We start from the raw sequence: 23,252 nt of genomic DNA on the forward strand, positions 1-23,252 counted from the left end.
TTTGATGCATTTTCTGCAAGTTTCTCCTTTAAATCTACATTGGTCTGGTGAATCTGAGCCATTGCCACAATCATAACACAATTTGTTCAGCCAGGCCAGTTTCTGCTTGAACATTGCAATTTTGTTCATGCTCACTCTCAATCCTGACTGCAACTCAATTGCGTCCCAGTCTGTAGTGTTCATTGATACAGCTATTTTCAACTGATCTTTTAAATGTAAGTTGTTCCTCAGTTAGGAGCTATTTTTGGATGCTTTCTTGTAAAATTCCACACACTAAATGATCTTTATCATTAAACCCATCATTGAACTGACAATGCTCAGACAAACCTCTTCAATGCAGTAAAGTATGCTAAAGTGGACTCCCCTTCATTTTGATTCCAATTATGAAACCTTAAACATTCTCTAATCAACAATGATTTCAGTTCTACATGTTCCCACATTACCTTCACGATATTAGCAAAGCTCATTTCCGCTTGTTTGGTTGTAGCAGTTAAACTTCTAAGCAAACTGTATGCTCTTCCACCTATTACACTCAGCAAAACTGGCACTCGTTTCTCATTGGCTATTTCATTTCCTATAAAATACTGCTCAATTCACTCAGTATACAAAATCCAGTTATCTTTTGTGCAATTGAATATGTCAACCTTTCCGATGTAGTTAGTCATTTCTGCTCTTTATATTACATTTATGATTATTATCAGCGGGTAGTCACTGTTCTCAAACCTGTGAATTTATCCGTTTTCTGTCTTTTTAAAAAATTTGACCTTGTCTGTCCCTTCAAAAGAAGCACGTGCTGTTTTTTTTTACTTGACCTTTTTTCGCTGTGTTTCTTTTTTTAAACTCAATGTCTCACTGCGCTTCAACAGGTAGTTAGTCATCTTGGGTTCATGTAAAGCTTCCTTGTCCCCATTGTTATATTTTGTAACTCCAGAATATAAAAACATATTAGAAAGGAAAACAAGGGAGCCAGGACATAACTCGTGTATATTCATTTTTACTTTTAAGTGAGGCGTGTACTTATCACGTGGTAGTGTCATGACGTATGCAATTCATGTATTTTTACTTATAAACAGTAATGAATTATTTAAACAAGCACAAATGTTTAATCAAACATATTTACAATATTACTCAAATTTTACTGAAATGTTAAATACACAACATTTTCCATAGATCTTTATAATCTTCCTCCTTCACCTTCCAGGGTTTGATAAACATTAATATTGCTGGTAAAGCAAGACTGTTGTATTTCAGTGAAATACCTTGGACAGTGTGGATTGGCAAGAGCTGATTATTGAAGGAGAGGTGTCCTGAAGTAGAAGTGTGAATGCCCATTCTGATATACTTCCCTCTTCATGTATTTAATTTTTTCTTGTCATTTCAGTCACTGCCTTTTGTTATTTCGATATCACCAAGTTATTTTGATCTAATTTGTTCAATACCAGTTAAATAAATCCCTAAATGGATTACTGTTGAAACTGAAATAAAGATGGCAGGATCTAGGCTTGTGTGTCAGGTTGTCCTGTGGATATTTTCTGCAGATGATGTTATCCCTCAGTGAGCATACTAGTGAAATGGACAGGTTAATTCGCTTTGCTTTTATTAAGCTAGTGGTGGTGATGACAATAGTCAGCAGTTCCCTGCAGATTATCACTAGCTGTTGCATTAATGATAAATTGTTTGCTTTGAACATAAGTGTTATGCTATGGGAAAGGAGGAATAGTGTTGCTGATGATTTTGCTTTTTTTATTTGTTCATTAATGGGATGCAAGTATTGTTGGCCATGCCTCAGAACTGTGAAGGTCAACCACTTGGTGAGTCTGGATCAGGCAAGAATGCTAAATTTTTGATGGAATTCCAGTGAACCAAATAGATTTTGTTGAATATTGGTGTTGACTGGAAGTCTGTCGCCAGTCTGTGTTGTCAATTTATCATTGATTGATGTTGTTAGCTCGACAACTAGAGGAGGCAGAAATATGTTTCTGATAATTTAACACAAAAAACGTGTGTTATATTAGCACTCGTGCACTGTAGTCAATGGAAATGAATTTATATCTATATACTAACATATGTATTTAGTTTATGTGACCAGATACTTATTTCTTTCCCTCACCCTCAAATCTTTATTTTTATATTCAGGCTTTCCTGTCTCACAGTGCATTGTATACAAAGCTGGGCATAGAGTTAAACTCCTCAAAAATCAACCGAGCTGGGAGTTTTCTTCGGGGTTTTTAAAGAGAAAACTTCATAAAACTGCAGAAAATTAAGTAAGATGCATTAGATTCAATACTGAATTGTTATGCACCTGTGGATATGCTAATATTATTAATTATTCTTTCAATCAGCATTAAACAAGGTAATACACACATTCAACATTCTATATCTATGACGTGTACTAGTGGCACAAGGATAGCTAATTAGCGATGAATGATAAACATAATACTTACTTCAAACTATATCTACTAAATGTTTACCAACATTAAAAAAGCTTAAGACTCACAGATGTTGCTGTTTCAAGGGCAAATAAAGATGGGTAGAGATGGATGTCTTTCTACGGTGTCTACCCCATGTTGAAATCCAAATTAACCCACGTAGGAAATGATGTAAGTAAACAGCTTGCAAACAGGAAGTGAAGTTTGTACAGAACGAACAGTGCCTCTGGAGGCTGGACACTGCCCATCCTTGGGCTATGAACACCTGGCTCGTTACATGTGAACAAATTCCAAAATGTTATTAAATTCAAACATTTGCCATCTGTACATATGTTTGTTCCTATAAACAACAGAACTTTTTTCTCCCTCTGTTTTCTTTTCATAATTTGTTCTTTCTTATCGGTCCTAAGTACCTTTGATGCTATTCACTACACAACTGTGGAGATTCATGACTACATTCATATGGAGCTCCTAGCATCCCTTTCAGGATTACCCAAAGTTCTTTAGAGCCAGAGATGTACATCTGAATTCACTATTGTAACCTAAGTATGCAGCAGCTAACTTATCCTCACAAACACAAAATTTTCTTTCTTTGGAGATGTTAGTTCAGCTGATCCAGTCTAAGAAAAACCTGCTCTTTCAAAATGCTTCGAAGTCATTTTTTCCACCCACTTCAAAGAGTTGCTCATCCTTAACGTTTTACACCTCATCAAAGGAGATTTACTGGGATGTTGCCTGGATTCAAGGGCATGTCTTATGAGGATTGGTTGAGCAAGCTTAGAGCTTTTCTCTTTGGAGCGAAGGAGGATGGGAGGTGACTTGATGGAAGTGTACAAGATGATAAGAGGCATATGTGGAATAGATAACCAGAGGCTTTTCTCCCAGTACAGAAATCATAAATACGAGGAGGCATAATTTTAAGGTGATTGGAGGACAGTATAGGGAGGACGTCAGAAGTAAGTTTTTTAAACAGAGTGGTGGGTGAATGGAACTTCCTGCCAGTGGTGGCGGTTAGAGATAGGTAGATTAGGGACATTTAAGAAGCTTTTAGATAGGCTCATGGATAATTGACAAATTGGAGGATTATGAAGGAAGTCATCTTAGAGTATGTTAAAAGGTCAGCACAACATCATGGGCATAAAATGCTGGCCCTCCAACTGTGCTGTACTGGGCCAGTCCTTGCATTGGTCTGTATTTTCATTCTCCATTCTTTGGAGTGGGATGTTTGCAAAGAAAAAGAATTTCAGGATGTCTATTGTATTCATTTCTCTGACATTAAATTGGACCTTTGAACCTCTGACTTGGCACCTTCTGACTTGGACATGAGATGGCTATCAACAGAACCACAATTGACAAGATGTCTTGAGTACTTCTCGAATAGCTCCATGATAAAGGGCTGCTGGCTGCTCTGCGGAGACGTACTCTGCTGACCCCATTATTATGAGTAGCCTGCTCATGGAGCACTCTGTCTTCCAGTGTTATCCTGTTTGCAATTTTCCATTAGCAGCCCACCAGCAAAGCTGAACAACAAGTGGAGGCCCTCTGAGCAAGAGTGCTCTCACACAATAGTTTTGAACCCCCAACCTTGGGATCTCCAACCATTAAAGTTTCACTGAAATTGTATGTTTCAAAATTCATTGCCATTAACTGATATTCAGAAGTACTTAAGGGCTATTTAAAAAACTATTAAAAGTATTTTAAAAATAAAAGCACTGGAAACAAGCACCTAAAATAACAAATATGTTTTGACCTATATTGAATAAACACTACTTTGTATTTTTCTGGGGTGATCATTAGCTTCCATTGATTTTCAGTTGGGGTGCTGATATTGCACCTAGTCTAACCTGGTGTTGACTCAAGGGGCCAGATTTCCCACCTGAGAACTGGAAAAACTGTGGACATTGTACTGATTCCTCAGGCACAGCAAAGCTGAACAACGCTGCATCAGTGCTCGGACTTGACTTTAGAGGAAGATTGTGTTTAAGCCTAGACCTGGGAATATCAGACTTCCACTCAGCTAGTGCAATAAAACTAGCAAATCGGGGTTAATCTGTAAGGATTTAGGCAAAAGAGCCAGCTATTAACTTTTTCTGTCTCAGGTCTATTTGTAGTTTGCTTTGACCAAGTTTAACTGAAATTTCCGTGCTTGCTTTGTTCTGGTAGTTTTTCACTCCAGAAGCATTTGCCTTCTCGAAGGAGAAATTCATAAATAACTATTAACATTTTGTCTTCATACAGTAATAATTTCAGAGATATTTACTGTGTCAATAACATCTCTTGCTAATCTTTATAGCAATTGTTTCACAATAGATTGTAATAAACTTAGAAAAATCTCTCATTCATTGGTGTTCTCCCTCGTTCTTATCATTAATTTAATGTTGCTTTTCTCCTTCACTGATAAATATTAACCGTGGTGATCCAAATATTACTACTTTGTACAATTACTGTTTTAATCAGTTTGATGGTTTTAAATTAAAAGATTTTGTGGCAAATATTATTCTTGGAAGGTTGTAAAAGTCATTTCTATTTTTAAAGGAAATAGATTTAATACCATTAAATTTAACAAATGTGTTACTGCCCCTGGCAGAGAAAGGACATTGAGTATTAATGGGGATATATAGACAAAGGAATGTGATCTATAGAACAGTGCCTCACCCGTTGCAGATAAAAAGATAAGAACTGCAAACACTAAATAATACAATAGATCTTATCACGTGGTACACTGTTCCTTCTGATCAAAGGTCACAGCATTCAGTAATAATAATCAAATGCATTCAGTTCTCAAACTCCTCTACTGAAATACACAGAGGAGTCTGGATACCTCAGTGAATTCAGTCGAGAACCTAGCTCAAGCCCTTGACTTAGTGCAGTGTGGTGCAAGGGGGGGCCATGGTAACAGCAATCCAGGTTCAATTCCTGTTGCTCCCTGTAAGGAGTTTGTATGGGGTCATCGTCACCCCACGACCACGTGGGTTTCCTCCGGGTGCTCTGGTTTCCTCCCGCAGTCCAAAGACCTACCTATTGGTAGGTTAATTGGTTATTTTAAATTATCCCGTGATTAGGCTAAAATGAATTCGGGAGATTGCTGAGTGGCGTGGATTGGCATAAAGGGCCTGCTCTGCACCGTACCTCAATAAATAAATAAATACTGTGGGCGATTAGAGCATCTTTATGTTAGGGGTCTGAAAGTATGCTGTATCTGTAGACCAAGCGGAGAATTAGTTGTCACATTAGATGATAGAGTCGTGGAGCAGAATGGCATTACAGATTTTATGAAAGGACAGGATGACTGAAGAGAATTCAGGAGTATGAACTGCAAAATTATGGTAAAGAAACAGGACTGGAGATTTGAAAACTCAGGCTGCCTGTAGCAATTGTCTTTTGCAGCCCAAAGTCTTTAACATGCTCCAGTGTCAATGAACCCTCACGTTGTATTCCATTGGGTGCGGCTCTCATTGATTCTGTTGTATTTCTTTGTAGTTACTGTGAATGCCCGCAATGAATGAATCTCAGGGTAATATATGGTGACGTGTACTTTGATAATAAACTTACTTTGAACTGCTGTATGAAACCCTAACTGTGGGATTCTGACAAAGAGCTTATCGGTTTTGATTAGTGGCTTCAGGGCTCCTGCAGTAAAGCCTCAAATGCGGCAAAGCGCACAGCTGACTGAACTGGCCATGGGTCACTGCTGCAGCAAAAGTGCACTGGCTCTCTACAAGCGCAGTATCAGGCAGGATCTGATTGACCAGTCAGATTGTTAATGGTTGGTAAAGAAGGCTGATAACGTAGAGTGCTCACAGTGAAGTGGTTGTCACAGAGGAAGCACCAGTACAGTATCTATGTGACAGTGTAAACTGATCACTGGAGAAGAGAGAGCCTACTTTTCATGGTGGGAACGGAGATCAGCTCAGTTCAGTTCTGCTCCATCACCTCCTCCCTCCCTCATAGCTTTAAAAGCCGTCACAACTCCCTCTCTGATAAAATGGGTCAAGATTACTAGCTTTAATCTGAGAGCAGATCTCTTGATGTCTCTCCACAATGTGGTAACTGGAATGGATAATTAGAGGTGACAGTTAAGTGGTTAATTTGATCCTGTTATGCACAGATGATTGTGAGCATATAGTTGTATGCTAGGCCATGTGTGATCCTGGATCTCATTTTGTGCAAGGCCCTGAAGAGGCAAGTCCTCTGACCTATTTACCCCTTCTCACCAAACCAAGCAAGAAGTTACCCTCTCTCAGTCCTTTTAATGCGTTCCAGAATATATCTTCTGCTTTTAGTGGGATTTCTGATGAAGAATTGAAGGCTGGTTTTATCATTAGGGGGCTGTCTATTCTGAAAGAAGTAATGGTCCAGTGATGTTGACTGTGCAGTCAGGTTTCTGCTGGCACTTGTGAGATTGTGATTTGTCTGACCAGTGACATGAACGGTGAAACATTGTGAAATGTACACATCGACAGCAAATACCACTTTTGGTGCATCCTGTTTAATATGGCACCTTTTAAAATGATAACAGAAGAGTAGCAATTAATCACTGATCCAAGATGATATCCTTATTGTTGGTTCCATTAAACTTAGTATTTGGTTTATTCATCCTGAGATCATAAAGGACATAAGTCATCGAATCGTCAATCAGAAGTATATTATTTACTCATTGCAAGCCTACGTGCACATACACAGTAAATTAATATTAAACTTCTCTGAGTGAAACGCACTTGGGCTTTGTAGTAACATTTTTTTACCATTAAGTCCAAAGTCCTTCAAAGTTAGTTTCTCCCAGAATGATGTAAATCCATGTTCCGAACTTCATCTTTAGCTCCAACCAGGTAATTGTTTTGCTTTGTGAAGCAGCAGTCAGAGTAGGAACTGAAAGGTGTGCAAAAACACCCCAACCATTTTGCATCTGTTCTTTTGATGCAGAGTTTGGAACAGAGATCATTAAGGATAATCATTTTGGGCCATAAAATTCAAACTGGATTCAGCACAGGTGAGTTCTGTGGAAAGGTCTTTGGCTGAAAAATCAGCTCTGTGTTGCTTTTACTTGACATTCTGCCTGATCTGTTGAGTGTTTCCTGCATTTCCTTTTTTCTGTTTTACATTTCCATCACTTGCATTTTCTTTTTATTTTGTTTGCTGTGAAAATAGTTTCTCTACATCAAGTATAATTGTACAGAATATTCCCTTATAAAAGCAAGATAATTTTTTCAGTGAAAGTTCATTTTAAGCCAACTTTCCCTTGTACTAGTGTTAATATAATTTTATACCTTAGGAGTTGCTGTCAAGAATCGGATATGAATACTGGTCGGTCAGGATTTTCCATCAGGAAAATACTTAAGATATGTGGCAAGTTAGTTGAGAGAAAAACGTTGAGTTCTGCAGTGTGATAGGGCTAATATACTGTCAGATTAACATGTACAAACAAGCTGGATGAACTCAGCAGGTCGGGCAGCATCCGTTGAGATGAGCAGTCAACGTTTCGGGCCGACCTGCGGAGTTCATCCAGTGTGTTTGTACGTGTTGATTTGACCACAGCATCTGCAGTGTACTTTGTGTATACTGTCAGATTAGCACTTGGTTTGTATTGGCATGGTGCAGGCTAATGTCACCAGCTCTGAGTATTTGAGTTTTGTGTAAACAGTAGCAAAATCAGAGTAAATGAAATGGATGTACTGGTGTTGGAAGGTAAGGAAATCAGTGAAGTGAAAATGACTTCCAAACCATCTGCTCAGCAAACTCAGTAACTTTACTGTCAGGGTTCTTTCTGCATTCTGTGTTAGAGCCACTGATTGGGAGTCAGCAGAATCAGAATCAGATTTCTAATCAAGGCTTGGACAGATTAGATATGGCAAAGTTATTTCCCATGATAGGGGATTCTAGGACAAGAGGGCACGACTTCGGGATTGAAGGATGTCCATTTAGAATTGAGATGCAGAGAAATTACTTTAGTCAGAGGGTGGTAAATCTGTGGAATTTGTTGCCACGAGTGTCTGTGGAGGCCAAGTCATTGGGTGTATTTAAGGCAGAGATAGGTTCTTGGTTAGCTAGGGCATCAGAGGGTGTGGGGTGAAAGCAGGGGAATGGAGATGACGGTAAGAACTGGATCAGCCCACGATTGAATAGCGGAGCAGACATGACAGGTCAAATGGCCTACTTCTGCTCATATTTATATCTTATGATCCTATGACATCATGAAATTTGTTGCTCTGTGGCAACAGTACAGTGCAAAACATGAAGTTTACTATTATTAACAAAACAAATAAATAGTGCAAAAAAGGAATAGCAAGGTAACTTTCTTGGACCGTTCAGAAATCTGATTGCAGAGGTAATGAGGCTGTTTTTAAAATGTTGAGTGTGGGTCCTTAGCCTCTTGTCCTTGCCTCGTCACTGATGGTAGTATCACAAAGAGGACATGCCCGAATAGTGAGGGTCCTTGTATCAGTGTGTTAGGCCAAAGAAAGATCCTCTGAGATGTGACACCCAGGAGCTTGTGCTGCTCACCCTTTCCACTGCTGACCCCTCAGTGTGTTCTCCCAACTTCCCCTTCTTGGAAGTCCACGGTCAATTCTTGGTCTTGCCGATGTTGAGTGCCAGGTGGTTGTTGCGGCACCACTCAACCAGCGGATCTGTCTCAGTCCTGTATGCCTCCTCATCACCACTACCGTTTCTGCCTACAACAGTGGTGTCAGTGACAAACTTACAGATGGCATTTGAGGTGTGCCTAGCCACATAATCATGAGAGTACAGAGAGTAGAGCAGTAGGCTGTATACATCCTTGAGGGTGCCTGGGTTGTTGGTCAGCGAGAAGGAGATGTTACTACTGATGCACGCTGACTGTCATCTCCCAAAGAGGAAGTTAAGGAATCAATTGCAGAGGGCCAGTGATTAATACTGAGGCATTGAAGGTATTGAACACTGAGCTGTAATTGATAAACAGCAGCCTGATGTATGTTTCACTGTTACCTAGGTACTCCAAAGATGAGTGGAGAGCCAGTGAGATTGCATGCACTGTAGCCCCGTTCTGGCGGTAGGTATCTTGCTTTGGGTCCAGGTCCTTGTTCAGGCAGCAGTTAATTCTAGCCATGTCCAACCTCTCAAAGCACTTCATCAGCAGAAGGAGGAAAGTCTTGTATTTTATGTTGAGTGTTTTGCACTTGGAATATCCCCAAACCCTTTAAATCTGATGAAGTACTCTTGAAGTGTAGTGGTTGTGGTAGTGCAAGATCATTTGAAACCAGCGGAGAAGCAACTGCTGCTTATAAACAGAAGAGTTCTGCTGTGATATCAACCAGGGCATGTCTGTATTCTTTCAGCTCTTGTTGCAATGTTTAGGTTCTTCATCAGATTGGTGCCATTCTTTCTAAAATATTCTTCTCTTTTCTGGGGTAAGTCTACAGTGACTGAAAATAAAATTCTATGGTACTGAAGTTCAATTGCTCTTGTAGACTGTGAAAATGAATTTTGCCACCCTATTTTTGCTGGACAGCTAAATTCATTTCCTTGGCTTTCTGTAGCTCACTTTAAACATTTATCTAATTTTCCATCAAAATAACAAATGATTGGTGTTTCCATTATTTTCCATGGTGCTCTCGTAGCACCACTCCTGGCATCATCCTGTTGAACTCTAGCTAATCTCTGTGACTTTGATGGCTCTCTAGATGTTTAAATAGGCACTTGAATGTGACGGAAATGGAAGGATATGGATGTTGTGTACTAATTTTACTGGAACCGCATCTTCCCCTCCGTCCTCAGTTTTCTGAATGGCCCGTGAACACTGCCTTATTTCACGTTCTATTGTATGTCAATGATAATAAATATGACTTTGATTCTGTTTCCCTTACAGCTATCTAACAGAATTTAAGTAGTTTGATCATAATTTTGATAATATAGTCATATCTGTAAACCTTATTTTCCATTTGTTTCTCTTTGGAAAATTCCACTCACACTTTGAACATCTACTCCTGGGTCTCTCTGTTCATCTACAACTTACAGATTTTTTTTCCTTTGGATAGTTATGTTAATAATCAGTCAAACAATATGTTCATGCAAGGTTTAATTTTCAAACAATGGCACATAATTTTGATATCAAGAGGTTGTTGCTTCTTTAGTGCTTGCTCTGACAAAATTGAAATTTCCAAAGTGACGGTCACAATGAGCTGTTACCCACAGTAATCCTGGTCAGAAATAGGTGGAATTTTCAATTAAATACAAATAAACCCAGCATTGAATGCTGCCATGCAGAGCTCACAGTCAACTTTTTGTACATTTTCCCTGGAATATTTTGGATGCTTTTCTCTGGTGTACTGCTCTTTAAACTGGCATGTGAAAATATTTGGGAAGCTTTCTAAGAAGCAGCTTAGACAAAGTAGTTTTCCAGCCATTGCTTACGTCATGTAATGAAATCTGCTTCTCACTTAAATTTAGAGACTTCTCAGTGAAAAGACTGTAAAGTCTGGCTTTTCTTTTGTGGCCTGAGATAACACAGCCGGTTGATGAGGCTGAGATCTTTGCAACAAAGGTCAGAACTGACAAATAATGCAGACGTCGTCCTTTCTTGGAATTGTGAATCTGCGCTCTTTACTGTTTCTCAGGCATGTTCCCATGCATCTAAGTGTTAGAGTTGATTATTCAGCAGTTTTGGATTTGCACTCAAGTTTTGGCTATGCTTTGGCGAATAAAACTAGGGATTTGAGGGCATTGATGTGCCAATGAATGCTTGTGGTTTTAAACTCCAAAATCTAATCCTCCAGGCCATCCACACAATGGTTTATATTACCAGGTGGTCAGAGCAATTCTTAACAGGAGAAGCACGACACAAGAAAAGCTGCAGATGCTGGAAATCAAAGCAACACACACAAAGTGCTGGAGGAACTCAGCAGGCTAGGCAGCATCTATACAAAAGAGTAAACAGTCGCCATTTCAGGTCAAGACCCTTCAGCAGGTCATAACTGGCACCACACTGCTTCTGCGCCTTTTCTTCAATGTTCCTTCTCTTGTTCCTCTACCTGATTGTCATTTTTTTTCATTATCCAGGAAGACCATGTGATTAAAGAAATAAAGGATTGATTTCTAGCTCTGACATGTACTCAGTGGTCATTTAATTAGATACTTCCTGTGCCTAATAAAGTGGCCGCTGAATGTTCATGGTCTTCCACTGTTGTTCCCATCCACTTTAAGGTTCAATGTGTTGCACATTCACAGATGCTGTTATGCACACCACTGTTGTAACGCATGGTTATTTCAGTTGCTGACGCCTTCCTGTCAGCTTGAACCAGTCTGATCATTCTCCTCTGACCTCCCTCACTAACAAGGCATTTCGTCCATAGAACTGCTGCTCACTGTATGTTGTTTGTATTTCGCATCATTCTCTGTAAACTCTAGAGGCTGTTGTGCATTAAAATCCCAGGTCGGCAGTTTCTGAGATACTCAAACCACCCCATCTGGCACCAACAATCATTCTACTGTCAAAGTCACTTAGATCACAAGATTCTGATGTTTGGTGTGAGCAACTGCTGAACCTCTTGACCACGTCTATACGCTTGTATTCATTGAGTTTCTGTCACACGATTGGATTATTTACATTAACGAACAGATACACAGGTGTACCTGATAAAGTGTCCAATGAGTGTATTTCAGTGCTCTAGTTTAATCTCTCTGCAAGAGACAATACAATAATCTTTAACATTGTGGTTTTGGTTTATTTTAAGTTGTGCTTTTTTTTAAACTGGGATTTTCCAGCTGGAAATCTTGTGAAGTGTCAGCAGGTTTACTTTCAGGATACAGATCACATGTGAACCTGAGGCATGCCTTGTACTAATACTGCCATGTCTGATTCTGAAACATGGGGTCGACCCTAATAACTCTGCTCAATAATAACACCAACAACTATATGCCTTCAGCTTAACACATGATTAGAAACGATTATGGAAATCAAGAATTCCACTACTCATAAACGGTGAAGCAGTGGAAAGTGTCTCCGGCTTTAAGTGAATATCACAGACTACCAACAGGACCTTGATATTAGGGCAGGCTTAGCAGCGGCTATACTATTTTAGGAGTTTGAAAAAAGCAAATCTGCCCCAAAAGCAGCTGGTAAACCTTTTTCAATGTGTAATTGAGAGCATACTGACCCACTGCATTACCATATGGTACACTAGCTACAACACGATCGGCCAAAAAGCATTTCAATGAGTGATCAGGGCAGCATGGAACATCACTGGGATACATCTACCCCCAGATATGGAAACCATCTATAACAATGCCTATGGGGGGGCTGGCAAAATCGTGATGGACTCATCCCACCCCTGGAATCAGCTGTTCAATCTCCTGCCATCCGGAGGGAGATACAGAGACATCTCTGCCCGGACATCCAGACCGAATAACAGCTTTTTCCCCAGGGCTATCGTGCATCTAAACAATGCTCCCCCACCCACTTATAGTCCATAGATGCGATGGACAATCTCTTAAGTGCAGTACATGGGCATAATTCTTGATGATATTTCATATTTAATCATTGTATTTTATAACATCTGCATGTGCAGCACTTGAATGGGGTGGCCACTGTTTCTTTTAATTTTAGAGTTGTTTGTTTTTAATTCATTTGTAGCTTAGATAGCATTCTAAATAACTCAGACATTTATTTTAAATGTAGTCATTGTATTTTTAGTAATTGAATTGCCAGTATGTTGTTTTGTATTGACCAGAGTAGCACTGTAATCTTGCTGTCCTCAGCAATGACATTAAGGCTCTAACTAAACCTAACTAGCATGTTTTGTTGAAGAAGGCCCCTGATGTGCTTCACAAGGATCCTGACAGGCAAAGTCTGACACCAAACCAGAGGGAACATTAGGACAGGTGATCAAAAGACTCAGAGGTAGATTTTTAAGAGCTTTTCAAAAGGGGAAAGAGAGTTTTAGTGAGCTTTTAAACCTAATCTCTGCTTGTCAAAGAATCAAGGGATAGTTCAATAACCTGCACATTATATTGATTACTGTTTATGAGGATTTTACCGGTTTAGCTTGCACTCCAATAAAAGTAAATATCTGAATCCCTCCTTTTTCCCTTCACCAGCAAAATACTAGATGTTTAATGAAAGAGTTAAAAATTTGGAAGATCAGCACCAGGCTGATGAAAGATTAATGACTTTAAGCACTAACTCTGTTTCTCCCTCGGTGGGTGCTGTTTTCTGTCAATTTTTTAAAAATTCAGTGATGTTCTTCATCAGTAATTTATGGAGGAGAGTAGTTGTTTGAACAACCTGAGGTCTGAGTAGAGGATAAGGCCTAGTCTAGAAGTGAATTAAAAGTTGCGGAGTTCTGTGGAAGATGAGAAACTATGGGAAAAAGCAAGGATACAAAGCTGGTATCCAGCCGCAGCATGGTTATGCATGTCATCATATATAAAATTATCAGCAGAAATGAATCTAAAGTAAGAACAGTAACCGAGGCTTCGGTTATGTTTAAATCCTGATTTCAAAGCCATATTTCTTGATCTGATGACGTTGGGATTAATTGTTTGATATTTGATTAGGAAACAAATTGAACCCATTTTTGGTCTGCTTCAGCGTGGCTGCCTTTAATGCTAATACCAATTAGATTTTCCGCAAATAAAATTTTTAAAATTTGGATAAATTCTCTTTAAAATGATGCTTGCATGCAGAAGTGAGCCCTAAAATGGGTCCCACACAGTTCCTACAGGGACATCACCAAAGCTTTGCAGTGCGTCTTTTGGAGGAGGGTGCCACTTATTAAAGGTGCAACTCACACTTCCAGTCACAAACAAGCTCCTCCAGCTTCTTGTGTGTATTGCTCGCACTTCCAGTGCTGTAAAGAAGAGAGTGACTGCGGGGAAAGTGATACTGCTCCCACGTTTGTTCAAAGCAACATATGAAGAGCAGTGAGTTAAGAGGCCAGGAGAACGGTTAGTTTCATCATCAGATCAATCTGGTAGAAGGTAGCATCAGTTGTCTCATTCTATGCAGATAGATAGATCATTGATCCCAAAGGAAATTACAGTGTCACAGTCACATTACAAGTGCACAGATCTACAAATATTCAATTAGAAGAGAAATAGGAAAGAATAAAAGATAAGTTACCTCAACAGTCTAACAGGAAGGTGTCATCACTTCTCTGCTATATGTTGACTTATTATAGAGCCTAATGGCCGAGGGTACGATTGTCTGACCCCACCAGTCAGCCAGGAGATGAAGCTTTGGATGTAACACGGAAGCATTTCCCTGGTTCTGCTGTCTTCCTCCTGTTCCTCTTGCTCTTCCTGCTCTGCAGGCTCTGCCTCATTGCTTCAGGTTCCTGGACTGAATTCTCTCCATTCATATGCCATGGAGAAACCACAGAAAATCTGAGTCAGGTGCATTGGTTATCGGGGAGTTCTGTGTAGGATATGGTATCTCAGCATTTTGTGGGAGTGTGTTTATCGCTGACGGTTTTTGCCATTGTCTCCTGGCTGAAGCTCCTGGTCTGAGCAGGTATGGCAAAAATCAATTAAATTCATGTGGATACTGCTGACTTAAATAAAGCAGAATTGGTCAGGATTCTCATTTCTAGTTTTCATCTAACTCTGAAGTGTGCTTCCATCGTATTGGTTTATGACAGAATTGGATTACATAAAGGAACCCTATAAATGAATGGCTCCTTCGTCCTCAACATCTAGTATTACTTATGAATCATGGTTTCTTGGGGGAGAGAATGCAGCGTACTGACCATGTCTGAGCACAGAGTCAATATCTTGAGGAGGTTAGGTACAAACATTAGTATAAAGAAATAAATATGTTTAATTGTGAATGAACGCAGTTGTATTTAGAAAGGTATATACAACTGTATACAAAGGTATTGGCTATTTTCACCAAATATTCTCATTTTGACTTTTACTTCCACTTATTTCCAGACTGTCTTGCTCATGAAGAAAATTTTAAAGTAAACAAAGTCAAATTTAGGCATATACTGAATGTACATGGTACAAACAAAGGTAATTAGCAAATGATTTTATCATTGTTCATCAACATCAATTATTCAGTCTTCCTGACCTGCTGAGTTCCTCCAGCATTTTGTGTGCATTGCTTTGGATTTCCAGCATCTGCAGTTTCTCATGTTCGGTCTTTTTACCGTGTGGGTAATATTTATAGGAATGCCCGTCATAAGGTAATGTGCATTTAAAAAACAGAAGAATTACTTTTGGTAAGAAGAGGGGTCAGCCCTGTCAATTGTATGTAAGAATTAGGAGAGGAGTAAGCCATTCAGCCCTGAGTTAGTGAGCATTCCCACCTCCTTCCTTCCGTGAGTCTAAGTCTGTCACCCCCTTAATTATTAAAAATTTATCTCCTCTGTACCAATATTCAAAGTCTCTGCTTCCAATGGAAGACACTTCCAATGACTCTGAGCGGAAAAAAAATTCACATCCGTTCTATCTCAAATGGGCGACACCTAATTTTTAAACAGTGACTTTTGGCTATAAATTCTCCCACAAGAAGAAACATCCTCACCACATCCACCCTGTCAAGACCCCTCAGGATAAAACATGAAATGAACCATCACCACTATCTGAATTATTGGACATAATTAATGTAGAATGTTAAGGTAGGTCCCCAGGTATTCCTTGAGGATATCACATCCAGTAATACTCTCATTTATCAAACCCTTGGGGGTGGGTCTGGGAAAGGCAGGAGCAAACTGACAGCCAAAATATTAAGAAGTTTCCTTTCAATGTAATCGCCAGTGAAGTACTTAACGAATGTGGAGGTTCTGTAGGCGCCTGTCAGATTAATGTCAACCTGCAATATTCAAAGTGGCAAGGAAGTAGACTTAAGCAGGAGGTTGTGCTGATATTAGCTGCAGTCTGCATTGACCCAGAGTAATTACTGCTAGTCCACAAAGCCAGCCTGCTCTGAAATGATTTGCTTAGCTGAACGGATGGAACCATTGTGGGTCAAACAATTGTTTGCAACTTGGATGAATGTGATGTTGTCATGGAAAAGCTGAAGACTTAAGGGAGGCTGTGTTTCCTTGGGAAACATGCCAACCTTGGTATGATTTACAGCTTGGCGACTGCAGTATTTTTAAAGGAAAACAAGTTATAAGGAAGGTAATTTAATTCAGGCAAGAAGAGAATACACCTTTAGTCGTGCATTAGGAGAATGTGTGGCGTTTACTGACCAGATTTTTAGAGCTTAAAAAAAAATCAATCTATACTGTCCCTGTGCTGATGTAGGTGTGGTCTTGAAAGCAGGTCATGTTTGAATACATACAGCTCTTGGTAAAGATTGTTAACTGATTTTAAATTCTGGCTGCCGATTTTCTAGAAATTCTTTTAAAATTTTTGCTTTTATTTTTAATTTTAATTTTGTCTCTTTAATTTTCTTTACACCCTCAATATTTTAATTCTACCATCCATGAATAATAATTCTAACATACTTTTGCCCAGAAGCAGAAACAATTTTAAAATTATGACCAGTAATGATGACAACATTCAAATTTGCATCATAGTTATTGAAGTGCACGTACTGAAATATGTTTAAAAGCAGTGTTGCATTTTGAATGCAGTTAGTTAACATCAATATTTGACCAAGGATCTTGAACTAAGTACCGTACATTATAGGCAGCAGGTGAAGAGAAAATTTAGAGCACGTTTTATTTTAACTGAAGGCTGACTGTTGGTTTAACAATTTAAAGACAGATATTTCATAAAATCATATTTTTCAAACACAAATGGCAAAAAAAAATTGTGAATTTTCTAATGCTTTGTCAAATGTTGGACATGCAACATTGAAATCAGAGCAAGAATGCGCCATCTACTCTTACACTAATCTTCTCTTTAAAGCTATTTTTAAATGTCTTTCTGTTTCCATAATTGAATAGTATCTGAGCAATTATAAATATGCTATCCTGTTTCTTTAAACTTAATGGAGAATGTTACTAATGTAATCTTCTGCCTTTGATTGGCTACAAGTAATTTCTCATTCTCCATGAGAAAGGCAGCTTATTTTTGGTTGTGAAACTTCCCAGAATAAAGCAATAAGGGGTTCAGATTTACTCTGTAGTACCCAAAACATCTTCAAGGAGCGGTGCCTCAGAAAGGCCACGTCCATTATTAAGAACCGCCATCACCCAGGACATGCCCTCTTTTCATTTTACCGTCAGGAAGGACGTACGGAAGCCTGAAGGCACACACTCAGGAACAGCCTCTTCTCCTCTGCCATACGATTCCTAAATGGACATTGAACCCTTGAACACTATCTCACTTCTAAAAAAATATATATATTTCTGTTTTTGCACTCTTTAAACATCTATTCATTATATATATTTACTGTAATTTCTTATATTATCATGTATTGCATTGAACTGCTGCCACTAAGTTAACAAACTTCATGAAACATGCCGGTGCTAATAAACCTGAATTGGATTCTGATTCATTACATGTAAATACTTTGGGAATGCAACAGCCAGGAAATAAGTGATTTAGACAGTAACAGCCTATTATTTAGATAACAAAATATCGTGCAATCTTTTGAAGAATGAAGGCAATTAACAAGTGGGTCAAGCCATAAAGAGAATGACGATGATGATAAATCTGGAGCTGAATGGGGAGCAAGAATGCAGAGGAAGTGTGTAAGGGCATAAAGAAACAAGAACTATCCAATGATTTGCTGTTACTTTAATCACTGCACTTACACGTTTTCAGAACCGTCTTTAGAGCAGGCTGTAATAGGGCACAGAGGGAACTAGGGTCAACTGTGTATGGTTTCAGACATGCTGTGATTATCTGAAGGTCAGGCTGTGCCTATACTTCATAGCTTTATTCATGAATATTCACAGTGTTGCTTATTGCATCAACAATCACAATAAGCATTGTGCAAAAGTTATAACATCTGGGAATAAGATGTACAGTTGTTTAATAATTATTATTGCTTATTGAGAAAGAAATGGAATGATTGAAAGTTACCGGTAGTAAAATACTGTATTTCAGATCAACAGAGCCATTCTTGGCTTTTGGGGTTTATAATGTCTCTAATCACATACTGAAATTACACATGTATATTCATTAATTGTACAATATAACTTTAAAAAGCTCATAAAATGTAGCAGTAAATTAAAATGAAAGGTACAGGTAAACAAATCGTTGGTGGGAAATTGATTTACATGGTTGTCAGCCAGGACAAGGTCAGACTTGGCAAAGAGTCCTCTGCAGTGGAAAAGCCTTTGAGCGTTCATTGTCTCAGGTTTAACCTGATGATTAGCCTCTTGGGAAGGTTACCAGAGGTTGTTGACATGTCAGAAAGACTCACTGTTCTGAAAGTAGAGATAAAAATTGGAAAAGTCACAAACAATGTATCTTGTCAGGTCAAATGAAAGTAAATTAGAATGTGCACATTTCATTATTATCAAATCCGTTTTTAAATTTTCATTACTTGAGCAGGAAGTTAGGGAACGTGTTAGTTTGGGTACAGGGATGAGGGGGAGTTGGAGGTTGGGGGAAGTACATGAAGAGTCAGGGGTAACAGCTTGTGGTTGGAGTCTAGGTTGAAGCGCTCCAGGATCGAAGGCTAGTGATCTCTGTGGACGGATGTCAAGTTGGCAGGTGCTGAGGATGAAGGCCAGCAATCCCTGTGGTCAATGACCAAGGTTGTTAGGCCCCATGGACATCACCTCCCTCCACACCCCCCACTCACATTGGGAAGTTCCCATAGGTCGGTGAGTCCCAGGGTCGGAAGTTCTTATCAAGGAAGGGTTATAACAGAACTAACCTGCAGTATCAAATTATTCCTTTTCAAGTGGAAGTGGACCTGCATTTACTGACTGGTATTAATGTTGTGGAACAGAGAATTGGTAACATGATAAAACAATTTTTTCTGAGTATGACATTAATAATTCTGCCTTTAATCATCCCCCCACGTATATTTCCTGACACATAAGTGCAAAATCAGCTTTTGGACAAGAATTTCATGGGGTGGACCTCTGTGCCACTGCATTTGTAGGATGCACCTGCTCCTGGTTTTGTGTGGCTGCAGGAAGCAGAGGCTCAGTAACCATAACAGCTGCCTGTGAGTAGCCACTGTGAAAATATGAAATGATGCACTTTGTATTGAAAATGCTTAAAATGCTGCATTTTAAATGCAAAAAAATGATTTGTTTAAAGATTTTCGTCCCTCAACTACCTCGTTACAACTTTTGGTAATCTAGTTGACTGGAAAGATTCTCTTTCCAAACCTGTGTTCGTGCGTCCTTTGAGTATTCCATCGTGGAGAAATGGTCAATGGCAAAACTGCACAAGGGTCCTTCAGCAAGTTCATCATGCTCAGGCGCTGAATCTATGCCCTGAATTATTTAAGGTGAAGTTGGGGAGAACTTTGTATCACATAACTTTTGGTAGCTTTTCAACGGCCTCCAGAACTCAATTAAAACCAAGTTGAGACACACTTGGCAGGGCAGACTATATGAAGCAAGGTTCTTTCATTCAATATTACTTACAAAAATGTAGTTTTAAAAAAATTGAAAGATTGGTTTTTGAGTAAAGAGGTAAAATGCTTTTATTAAGAGTTGAAGTGTAATTTAAAAGGGTCAGCACCAGCTTTAAAATGATAAAAATATAGAATTACTACAGGAACAATAATAATATGCAATATTCATCTGGTAGTTGGAGCAGAAAATGCACAATAAATATGCTAATTATGTATCTAATATAGTTATCAAAATGTTTTCTCATGTGGATTCTGTTGACATTGACATTAGGGAGGAGTAACTGCACACTCACACTGTACTGGTGATAAATCAAGTTCATGGAATCAAGAATTTTGATCGCATTCTATTGAAGATGATAGATACTAAATATGAATCCAAGCAATGCTTCAATTTGCCTTTTTTTTCTGAAGGGAAAGCAGTTGCACTTTTTAACTTCCTCTTAGTTTTAATAACCTAAACCAGTTAACAAGCAAACTGGAGGGACAAAACAAATATGCCCATGTTGATCTGTAGTACTCCATCTCTGTGTTTAATGAAAGTTTTCTTGCTCTGGCAGGCTAATTTTTATTTCAGATAACTCATCCTCGACTGCCCAAAAGGAATAAAGTGATAAAAGCCAGTGTTTACTGAGTATTTTAAGTGGATTCTACACATATGTTTAATCCCCATTAATGCAAAATTAGTTGAACTCAGCCGGTGTAGCAGGCCAGAGGAGGAGCTGAGGGAACACTACCTTTCACCTGTGTCACTCTTCACTTACAGGTTCCTTCCCAGAATGAATGGTTATCCTTGCTGAATGCAAGGCAGATTCGGTTAGTATTTTTCATGTTTGTTTCCTGATTCTAATCCAGGATTGCAATGTACTCTATTTAATTTAGTTTCTTGGTTCCTCCTAAAAAAAAGTGGGATTAAAATGATCTTCTAGATATCTCTCCCCGAGTGGTTTGTCAACTTCCATTTTCCATGTTCAGTTTTCCTCTCTGGTAGCAAGCTCATGAGGCTATCATTCGTAGTTCTGTAGTCCTACAAGTCTGTGCTCCCCCCGCCTGCCCCTTTTCCGTATGTGCCCAACTGTCCTTGCAGAGAGAGAGCACATGGTTGTGGTGGGCACTTTGGGAGATTTCCATAAGCAGTGGTCCCCCTGCGGTACAGACCGTTTTATAGACGGTAGTGACCGTATTGTAATTTAAGTGTAACTACTGTCTTGTAAATGTTGATTGTCTTGTGTCTGTGTGTTGTAAATAAACTTTTAAAGTTCTGATATAAAAAAAAGTCTGAGCTCAATGGTTCATGCAGTATCAGCCGTGGTTTCTAGAGAACGACTGAAAGAAAGCACATAAATGAAGGAGGTAGGACTATTTCAGCCTACGATCTAAGATTACCCCCTCAAGTTATCCCAGTGAGCCAAGGCCAATGGCAAAACTCTCCTGTGGTTGTGCACCAAACTCAATGCTGACCAGAATGCAGTCACACACTTTGTGTTATCTCAGTTATACACTGGAGGCCACATGGGGGAATTTGTGTATTACTTAGTAATCAGTTTTAATAGCTTCAGGTGGCATTTTATACAGTCCAATTGTGCTGAAAGAGATTTGATCCATTAACATTGGATAAAATGGCTGCCTGTGTATCCTTATGAATGGCATTGTTTGACTGGTTGGAACTGGAGGCTGAAAGTTTACTTGTTTTTATTTCTTATGAACTTCAATATGACGTGCTAGGAGAAGTTGATCTTCGACTGTAGTTGTCCTACCTCCTTTAATTTACGTGCTTTCTTTCAGGTGAGTTTGATCCAAACTTTGCATTTAAATTTTATTTACTTCAGGATCATGTGAGAATGTAATGAGTCTTCATTCAGATAGAGACAGTTGACATTTTGGGTCAAGACCCTTCATCTGGACTGAAAGATTGAGGGGAGTTGGCCAGTATAAAGAAGTGAAAGGAAGGCAGTGGGGAAAGGGCTGACAGTCGGTAGGTGGATCTGGGAGAAGAGGGCTGATTGGCAGATGGAGAAGAGTAGAAATAGCGACAGAGACTGGGATGTGTTGGTGGAGGCAACAAAGGACTGCAGATGATGGAATCCGATCAAGGAAGAGGGGCATAGAATCACATCGGGGAGGTGGGTACTGTGGGGGAGGTGATCCAGTGGAAGAATGTGTGACTGATGGGGAGTGTCTGGAGGAGGAGAATCAAACAAGGTGCTGGAAAGCTGTAGTGAGTGTAGGAGAAACTAGGGGGAACAGTGTCTCCAGGATAATAGAACCGATTGGTTTGCGTTATTTCTGATTATTGTGCTGGGTGACCTTCTCCTTGCGATAAAAATTCCAAGATTCTTAAATAATATCTTCAAAGTGAGCATGGACCTCCCAGTGGTCATTTGTTGCCTCCTGGTGCCCAGCTCATGAGGTTTTCTTTCAAATTCTGTATCCTCTGCAATGTAAAATCTATTGGGAATGGGTAAGTGGGTGGGAAAAGGGGAGGGGTGCATGAATATACCTTGAAAGGAGCAGTCAGCGGATGCTGACCGACCTGCTGAGTTCATCCAGCTTTTTTGTACATCTTGATTTGACCACAGCATCCGCAGTGCACTTTGTGTTTACATGAATATACCAGCTGCATGAGAATTGCTAAATAGACATTGCAGTCCATACATGACCTTTTTAAATATAATACTGGACTGTATGCAATCCCCTTACAGTTTTAAACAACAATGTTTACACTGAGTTCTGTATTTTAGTATAATGTAAAATGCAGCAAAAAACCAAATGGATGCCATAATGTGGCAAATCTTCAAAGAAATTGAAAGTAATCAAGCTACAACTGTAGTGCCCTTATGTATAAATGTGAATAATCCTAAAATGTATTTTCACGTTTTGTTTGCATATCACTTCTAATAAGATTCTCTCTTTGAGTTTATTTTCATAAAACCAAACTTGGCGGGTTGCATGACAATTCTGGATGCATGAATATCAAATAAAACTAGAACTAATGCAGAGTAAAGTAAGGAGGAGGAAGAGTCTGAAGTGGGAATAGGAAAAGGTGATGAATTAGAGCAGAGAAAGGAGGTAAAGAATAAAGGTCAAAGCGCACATGAAGGATATAGCTCCATCACTGTGCTTCAACCAACAAACCACACTCCAAATGCCAGACTCTTTCCTCTGCCTCACATTCATGTTGCATTGCTAGAATGTGCTGGTGAAAGGAAAGTGGAAAGTGTGAAACAGCAGAAGTCAGTATAAAGCAGGAGAAAGCATTTATCAATCTCCTTCAAATTCAAGGCAAAAAGGTCAGTTTCAGTCTTTACCGTGAATGGAAAGCAGAAGCTTGCTGCAAAGCATTGAGAATCAAAATC

At 39.2% G+C, this 23,252-nt stretch overlaps 1 protein-coding gene across 3 annotated transcripts in view; it reads left to right on the top strand.

Annotated features, from left to right (window-relative positions):
• The window catches only part of maml2 (mastermind like transcriptional coactivator 2), a 356,799-nt gene that overhangs the window by 27,081 nt on the left and 306,466 nt on the right, over positions 1–23,252 (top strand). Inside the window, exon 1 of one of the 3 annotated variants that reach the window (XM_073043298.1) lies at positions 7,243–7,419. The exons of the other annotated variants lie outside the window; for them this stretch is intronic. The gene's annotated coding sequence lies outside the window, so the exon portion shown is untranslated. Of the gene's footprint in view, positions 1–7,242; positions 7,420–23,252 lie in introns of those variants that run through there. 3 annotated transcript variants of the gene reach the window in all.

This window comes from Hemitrygon akajei, chromosome 4, assembly GCF_048418815.1.
Source record: "Hemitrygon akajei chromosome 4, sHemAka1.3, whole genome shotgun sequence".
Lineage (NCBI taxonomy): Eukaryota > Metazoa > Chordata > Chondrichthyes > Myliobatiformes > Dasyatidae > Hemitrygon > Hemitrygon akajei.